Below are 9,118 nucleotides of genomic sequence, written 5' to 3' on the forward strand. Positions count from 1 at the left end.
AGCCACTTTAAATTTTTCTGCTTCATGTTCGACTAATTGGTTAAATTTCGTTTTATCTATTGAATATGTCCATTCAGTTCGCTTGTATATACCGATTTGTTGTAAAGCAGCGTTCAATTTGTTCGGGCGTAAGTTTTGTGACGTTATTTCGCGCCTTGTTTAAGTAAGGAGTTAAACGGTATGATCCATTGCTGTCCGCATGGAGTGTGACTTGTTGGTCAAAATTATCAGTTTTACATGGTGCTTCAAATGGCCAAGAAAACGTTTTTCGTGGGACTTGATCTACAAATTGTACCTTGTCTTGGTAAAATATGGGTATTCTCCCGAATGATTGGTTTTCAAGCACATAACGACAGGACAAAAATGTTTTAGACTGAAAAATAGATATAACGTTCGAGCATTTAAGCTTGGCGAATGTGTTTCTCTTTCCTTTGATAATTTAACCGCCATGGGGGAATTTTTGCGTTAATAGAAAGCAGTTTCCTTTTAACCACTATCGAGGTTGCATAATTTTTTCATAACTAGAAGTACTGGTGTGGTCCATTTCTTCAAATACTCGACTAATAGCGTAGTCAATTTTAGCATCAATTTCTACATTTTGATGCACTGAATCAAACTAATTTTGTTTACTGAAAAGTCCGTATGATAACTCCCTTCTTAGTTTGCTTATACCTTTTCTATCTTTTTAGAGGCGGCTATGGAGGTGCTAGTGCCAAGTGCTATATTGTATGAAGACAGAGTTATCGTTGCAGTATCCTTTCTAATAAGGGCTTTTAATCGCAAGTTTTTGCTAAGTTCTATTCGGAGCGAGGGTTTGGTGAAAACGCTCTTTTTCTGCTACAAGTTTTTATTCAATTGTTTTCGTACGCAACAGAATTGTACTGAGCAGTGGATCCTGATTAGTGGTATTGTCAAATTTAAGGGTTGCTCTAAGCTTATTAAATATAAATGAAAAGCAACATCAATAGTGGCTTGTTCTAAGTTTTTATTGAGTATTCCAGATCCAAATGCTGAAAGTTTACTTTCTGTTTGCTCTTATTTGGCCTCTTGTTTTCTCAGCTGATGTATGCGAAGAAATTAAGCTGGGAACGTGACTACTGTATGTTGTGAAAAGAATACTTCATTCCGCGTTGGACAAGTGGATGTGAGTTTCGTGCCATATCGCAGCCAAATTTGTCCAGTTGGTGATGGTGGGATTGAAGATTTGTGTCCTCGATTCTTTCCAAGTTTTGCAATGATGTTCGTGTTGGTATAGTACGCATGCATTAGAAGAATAAAGGATGTAGAAAAATAGATTCGTGAAGTAAAAAAATAATAAGATAAATTGATTCCTTTCTCTTGCCAGGTTCAACCTGAAGGCGCGAGTTCGTCCCCTGCAAACTTCTTGAAGTTTTCGTCCATCTTCACTCCTCTTGAGGACGAACACGCGCCGTGTAATTAGGTCCAGGTTGTGCGGTTGACCTGGCCAGATGTACTCAACGATGAAGTAGCTGAAATAGATTGGGTTTTCCGATGCTACAATTTTTGTTAGCAGTGCAATTGTGTTGTTCAAATTAAAGGGAAGAGGGGGATCTGCGGCGTATAGAACAGGCATGACTGAATTTTAAATTCATTTTGTTGTGAAGTGCGTTTTGTGAATTTGACTGATGTGGATCAACAGGGATTTAAGCGAGTTGTTAGGTGTAGTTGATAGTTTCCTCTTTTGGGTTCATTTACGTTTTTCCTAGATTAATGTAGTGGTGATCTGTCAAGTGTGACAGCTTCTTTTGCTCCGCCGTGTGAGGGGAGTAAAGTAAAGTAATGAAGTAATTCCCTCGGCATGGCAGTAAATGACAGTCACTAATGGAGTTTTCGGAAGTAATTCCCTCGGCATGGCAGTAACTAACAGTCACTAATGGAAGTAATGGAGGAAAGTAAATTGAGAACAGTGTGATTGACTGCTCTATTGATAAAGTTATTCAGAACACGTTCACTGCGAACAGGTCAAACTTTGATAGCGGCGTTATTCATCAACTGTTGGATATTTTATTGAAGCTTTGTAAAAACGAATAATTGTAATAACGAAGAGACGGGATATTCTATTTTATCAAAGTATGGACACTAAAAGGTTCGTTAATTACTTATAACAATTTAGGATTTGATAGGCTAGCATTAATGTTTTTTGTGATTTTAAGCGGATTTATCGTGTTTAGAACTACACGAGGCAGACAAGATTTGCTAATCGAAATGAACGAGGTCAAACATCACTACTACGATAGGAAAAAATTAATAAGTCTCGGATGGAAAGAAGTGGAGACAGTCGATGGGCGGGGTATTAATAGTTGGAACTCCTTAAAGAATAAGTTAACTATAGAAGGTAAAGTGGGACTGGTTGGAGAGAATAGTTGGCCAAAGGTACCATTGGCAATAAAAAATGAAGAAATTGTGGGATTACAAGAAAGTTTAGTAGAAGGGTTCCGGGGTTGTAAAGATCAGGGCGATGTGTATAATTATGTTAGTAAATTGAAGTTGTAGAATGGTGATAGCAGGTTCTATCAAGAAGTTGGGTCGTATGCTGGTTTGTGTAACTCAATAGGTTGGACGTTTTTTGTGGATGGTTTGATGACTGGTGATTTGCCTGATGGTTTTACTGGGGTAAGGAGAGACGCAATGGTACAATGGAATGAGTGGTGGACGGCGGCACATGTTGAAATTGGGGGAATGATAGTGTTTCGAAAACGCCGTGCGGGGAAAAATTGTTTCTGATTTGTGGAAGTTATCAGACATCAAGGGATTTTAATAATGTTATGGGTACTCCGCAATATTTTATGGATTTAATTAAGAGGGGTCCTTCTGCAAGTGGTTTGGGAAAGGATGTTTGGTTTTTCATTCCGACGAAAGATAATGTGTTGTGCCAGCCTTCGTTGTGTGCGCATGCTGTTTTAACTTTCACAAGAGGTTTGTCGTTAGTGACTGGCTGGGAGGCACGTGATAAATTGAATCAAGTTGTTGTCAATCGGACTTTGGGATCGTTTGCTTATGTTGTGCGTAAAGGGGTGGTGAAAAGAGTTGTAGTATCAAATAAAAATAAAAAGGCAGTGTTAGACTGGGCGAAAGAAAAAGAAGTATCAACTGGTGGTGCTAGTGATGTGACTGAGCATGTGCAAACTTTCGCTAATAGTGGTGTAATTTTAAAAACAAATAACAAACGAGTTAATCGAAGAAAATGGGTTGGCAAACGGGAAACAAAAACGCAGTCGAACGACAACGAGTTAATTGTGCATTCGTTTCTTCCTCCAAAGGATCCTTCAATGGAATAAGTGAGTTGTTCAACTTTTGTTTATTGATTATTTTGTAGGGTTGGAACTATCCGGCCAGGTTTTTTTAAACTTTTTTTGAGATTTTATTGTTTCGAGTTCGTGCCCTTTCAGCCTATGTTGAAAGCATTGTTTTTTGTTGGTACTGAGCAATCAGTAAAGGTCCTGTCTGTGTTAATTGGGTTTTGTTCTGGAAAAAATTGATGTTTGGTGAGCTTTTTGGGCCGATATTTTGCAGAGTCGTATGTAGTTTAAGCAATTAATATTTTGACTTTCAAACGCGTGCCCCTCGAAGTGATAAAAGGCTGGGACGTGAAATTTTGTTGGTAATTGTTGGAAATAGGTTGGTTAATAATAGTTTGCTATGTTAGGGGTGCTTGCTCATTGTGCTCACGAGTTATGACTCACGGGTAATTTTTTTTGGGTCAGAAGTAAAAAAAATAAAATTGGTAAGAAATTGAAAGTAAGAAGAGGAGGCGTTTGCGGTGAATAATTTGCGGTGAATAATCTGAATAATTTGCGGTGTTTATAAAATGAGTATTACATTAAAATGATTGCGACTCATAAGTCAAAAGCTAAAATAAGAATAAGAAAAAATTTTTTCGTATAAAAAAATTGTATGCAAATCTAAGTGAATACACGGATGCCAACAGGGTCACTCAATGGGGTCGTCGTTGTCCATTTGAATGAAATCCCGGTATTGGTGAGTTAGTTGGGTACCTTGGGATGAAGTAATGAAGTGGTAGACATAGGTGTAATATTCCCAGGTTGTGTAAAAAAAAACATTTTATCGTGGGAAGGCTTGTATGGGAGTGTGCCCAGATCACGATGGTTCCATTTTGTAATAATACATATTCATTGAAAAAACATTCCCTGTATTGGATTCCGACTTTCACGCAAACGTTGATGTTGTGGTTGGTGTGTAGTTTTGGAGCGATGTCTTCGGGGCCGACGTAATTCCGGATTTGGTCCCAAATGCTTGTAGTCATGATTTTTAAGAAAATTAAAATTGGTGAGGTGCTAGGTTTTAGGATTTGCAAGTATCAGGGAAAGAATAAGTAATTAAGGCTTTTAAAAATTACAGGTCAAATTCGCCTTCTAAGAACTTGTTTTGATTATTATCCAGGAAATTAATCCAGAAGCATAAGGTATTGCAGGGGAATATGAAGTGTTCAGAATAAAGTTGATATTGGTTTGGACTTGGAGAAATGTAAGGATGGTGTCTTCTGTTTGGTCAATTGTGGTGAAAGTTACGGTTGGTGGATAAGACATGAGATATGTTTTTATTTAAAAAAGATGCAAAGATTTGAGGAAAATTACATAGAGTTATCCGAGAATGGAATTGGTGATGGAGGATAAATCGGAACATAATTTAATTCAACAGAATCGCGGTCTGATATAGAATCAGGGCTTTCGGGACTTCCAGTTCTACTACAACTGGTTCTACTGCAACTGGTTCTCCTTCAGAGTTAAGATGAAAATTGACATTAACATTTTCGTGGATTTTGGACTTTATTGCCATACAGCTGTTTTCTCATTCAATGTATGGGGGAAAAGAAATTGAATAAATATTGTTGACAATATTGTCCTGTTGCATGTTAAAACTAATTATTGCTTCACAATCTGTTAAAAAAGCAATGCTTTATTCTGTTATATAAGCTGCTTGGATGTTGAATGTAGTGTAAATGCGCGGCTGAACTTTAATTCTCGAATGATATACTGGATTCATCATAAAATGTTTTAATTATTGAAGAGGTAAAATTTTAGATGTAAGGCAAATGTTTGAAATATTTGAAAAAATTTCCAAATTTCTATCCGTAAAGAAAATTGCGATAGGTTTGAAGAGTAAACAGTTGACAATGAGGAAATTTGGTGGTAGGTAGCAGGCGGAAAGTAATTTGAAAGATTGATAGTGTTGTGGGGGAAGTGGGAGGAGGTTTGACTTTTTGAATAATTGAGACTGTGGGGAATTTGTTGTGGTTGGGTTGATCAGTTTTTCAATATATGCTGTCATTTTGATTGATAGACAATCGGTTTTCCGGGTTAATGGATTTCCTTCTTTTTCTCGCTCTGACAGATAATTGAAAAGTTTCCTTTGAGAATTGCATTTTATTACTCCGCCCCATCTCTGTCGCCATTTGATAACTCTATTCTTTTTCTATCTTTTAGAAGCTGCTATGTAGGTGCTAGTGCCTAGTGCTATATTGTCTGAAGACTGAGTTATCGTTTTAAATTCCTGTTTAATAAAAACTTTTAATTGAAGGTTTTTGCTAAGTGTAATTCGGAGCGCGGGATCGGTAAAAACGCTCGTCTTCTGCTATAAGTTTTTTTTCGAGTATTCTAATGAGCAACTGAACAGTAGTGAGCAAAATCTTCTGAGTATATTTCAACATAATAAATGCGTGCTATTTAAATTTACAAGTCTTTTTCAACCAATCAAAATTTAGCATCGTCATAAGTATAAAATATAAATTAAGCGTCCTTTTCTTATCGAGCATTCTTTTTATGATGATCATCAGGTTGTTAGAATTTTTGCTCCTTCCTATTATTTTCACGCACCTAAATGGGGCTGGAAACTACGGACACCTGTTAGTGTTTTTATACTATAAGGGGAGCTAAGTTTTTGTTCTGCGATTTATAATAGAAAAGGGAGTCTTTCCCATTATCGCCCCCCTCCCCACCCTCCCCACGTATATATTGTCTCACATTATGATATGTTTATCATTACTGGGGAAGGGGGTTGTACGTTATGTGACCACTAAGCTGGGGGGTATATTGGGAAAGACGTGAAGAAGTCCTGATTTTTGACAAGGAGGCAGATATGCTACGTGTGCGGGTGCATCAATCATAGTAATTATCATCAAGCTTAGTGTACTTTCATCGTCGTATCCAACTATCTATCTATGTATCTGTGTGTGAGTGTGTAATAATGATAATATTTATGATTAAAAATGCTCCACGCAACCTATGATGTGAACGAACTCTGTGCACTAAGCCAGCAAAACCTTCCAAGTCGTGAGCAGAATAAACAAATTGTTTACTTGTTTACCTGATCATAAATCATCATCATCGTACTACGGTCACAAGCAAATCTCTGCACTTCAAGTTGCGCATCTCGTCAACGACAATTTTCCCTCCTCGAACAATTTTGGTATCATGACTTAATTTTTTAATGATGACACAACTCGTAAGTGACGTAATCAGTGCTTTTTGCAGCTCTGATAATTCCTTAACTGAGAGAAAAACTGCGTCATCGCAGACCTTTGCAAATAGTTAATTTATGAAGCAGCCGTTCATAAGGTCTAGCAGCAATTTCGGAAAAAATTAATTACAGTCTTCATTTCTCTATCCTAAGGCGTGAAAAGAAGCGATGCTAGTTTATGGCTGCTAACCAAAAGGAGGTGAACTTTGAAGACTGAAGCAACACGAGTAACGTTGGGTGCGGTGAAGGGGGGGGGGGTGGGTTGTAGATGAGGAATGGATGGGGAGGAGGGGTTGTTTGTTGTTGACAGGTTGTGTATACAGTAAGAAATACAGTGCAGTAAACTGTGATTAATTTCTGTCCTATATCTATCCTGCTATCTATCTATCTGTCTATACCTATCGCTGCTATCTCGTCTATCTATCAATCAATCTCTCTGTCTCTTACTCTCTCTATCTCTCTCCTAAATGTCTGTCTCACCTCTAGTGCCGTCGCTACCCTACAAATTATTATTACTATTATTACTTTTACCATCTATCGATACCCTTCACTACACTACCACCACCATAACACACAGTATCATTTTCACTGCTTCTACTCATAATCAACTTGGAACTGCTTCCTTCACCCCGTGGACAAAATTGTTGTTTTCATAAACCCGCGTGAACAAACAAAGTATAAGGCTTTTTTCGCTTTGGTTACAGTTTATGTAGAACGTAAAAAAGATGCGGTACTAGCGACTACTGTTGAAGTATACCAATTTTGGGCCATGAAAAATTTCAAATATGTGGTCAATATTCTGGGCGGGGGGGGGGGGGCTAAATGGATTGAGGGGCTGTTAGGAAAAGTTCCTGTGAATCTTGTGCAATATACTGAGTGCAAAGACACTGTACCCGACTGTTATGTCATAATGACCTCTACCAGTGACATGTGTATCTATAATGTTTAATCGTTGTTGTGCTTCTTTCATCGTTACTAAACAAAGTAAACTACGTGATAATGGGTTGGGCGTCAAGCATTTTAGATTTATCAGCCTTATAGAATGATGTAAAAAATGGGCAAATAAAAAACCGCCGTCAATGAATAACACAAAATTTCATTTCGCAAACTTTCATTTTTTGATACTGCGAACAAAATTACTCTCTCATTTAAACGAAATCTGTTATCTCACAACTTTTTTTTGCATTTACTTCAAATATCAAATATGACCCCTGAACCCTTGCTTTTATGCACTATCATAGGTACATGACAGTGCATATATATATATATATATGTATATATATATATATATATATATATACATTATATATATCAAATCATGATATAGACTAAACTGTATCTACATGTGTAGCTATATTTATCATCATCATGTGTAGTTCCTGAAATTTATACATTTGTACCAAAATTATGTGAGTGATCGAGTGTTAAAATTGATCTATGTTGATAAAAATGAAAAATAAAAGATGAAGCTGACAATTATACATTGTGTACAATTCAAATTTGGCTGATAAAAAACCAAACGTGAGTTTAATTCAAATTTATGTCAAAAATGTAAATTGATATTCTATCTGATGTTGTTAACTATATGTTTATCAAATAATAATAATTTATTACAAATTTATAATTCTAAAAGAATTTGTTTTTCATCACTTTAACCGGGAAATGCTGTCTCACATAACAGTATAACGCATAGACGGTATAGCTACCCCTGGACAACAGATTAAAAGGCTCTAATAAGAAATGGAGCTATTACAGTTTATATATACCGTCATAACCAAATAAAATTAGCAACTATGAGGGGGGAGGGGGGGGGGGTCACAATGCATCCTGGGGCGAGGGGCTGAGGGACAGTTCCGATCAAATTGGCTGAAATTTATCTGTGTGAGAAGTTGTTAATGGGACTATTCCTAAACATGGAGGCGCGGTAATGTGCGTACGCACATAAAGTTCCGACCCCGCTAATCTACATTTTTCACTTAATTTTCTACCGAATGAGGAAGAGATAGAAAAAATTAACATAACAACATATCGTTCAACAAAATACTAAATGAATAAAGCAATCCACCTTAGAGGGCCAATGAGACCTGTGACTACCATAATATGACAACCAGAAAAATTGGCGATAAAAATCAATTAGTTACAACTATTAATTACGACCAAAACTCATTGTACTTTTTTTCGAAAACCATTAATAACCAAATCAAAATGGCATCAGATAAATTTGGTACTAAAGAAGATTAACTTCTACTTCAATGGAGAAAATTATGGGACTTTTCCTCAATGAGACTTGATAGCAAGTCCACAAGAAATGATCAAAAGGGGCAAAGTTTGCTAAAACGCTGCTTTTTTGAAAAGAATTGATGTCAAACTGATTAGAAACATTATGCATCAAATGAGTTCAGTGAGAAATTCTTTTATTACTACATAGAGAGCGTTTGAGATCTTTCATTATTAAGGATATGTCATACGACTACAAAAAGAACGACATATACAGGCAAAAAGAAAAAAATTGCACAAAATTTGCACGAAAACGATGTTCTAGACAATTAAACATTAGGCTGTTCACTATACATAATAAACATTTTGAATTGCATTTTTTTAAAATGACCAGAGGACTGCC

The 9,118-nt window shown here is 36.6% G+C and overlaps 1 protein-coding gene across 1 annotated transcript in view; it reads left to right on the forward strand.

The window, feature by feature from the left end:
* The first annotated feature begins 934 nt into the window (after positions 1-934).
* LOC142338539 (40-kDa huntingtin-associated protein-like) overlaps positions 935-9,118 on the forward strand; it is a 238,221-nt gene continuing 230,037 nt past the window's right edge. The window contains exon 1 of the mRNA XM_075388328.1: positions 935-944. The gene's annotated coding sequence lies outside the window, so the exon portion shown is untranslated. The remainder of the gene's footprint in view (positions 945-9,118) is intronic.

The sequence above is a fragment of the Convolutriloba macropyga genome, chromosome 4, assembly GCF_964194025.1.
Source record: "Convolutriloba macropyga chromosome 4, txConMacr16.3, whole genome shotgun sequence".
In the NCBI taxonomy this organism is placed as follows: domain Eukaryota; kingdom Metazoa; phylum Xenacoelomorpha; order Acoela; family Convolutidae; genus Convolutriloba; species Convolutriloba macropyga.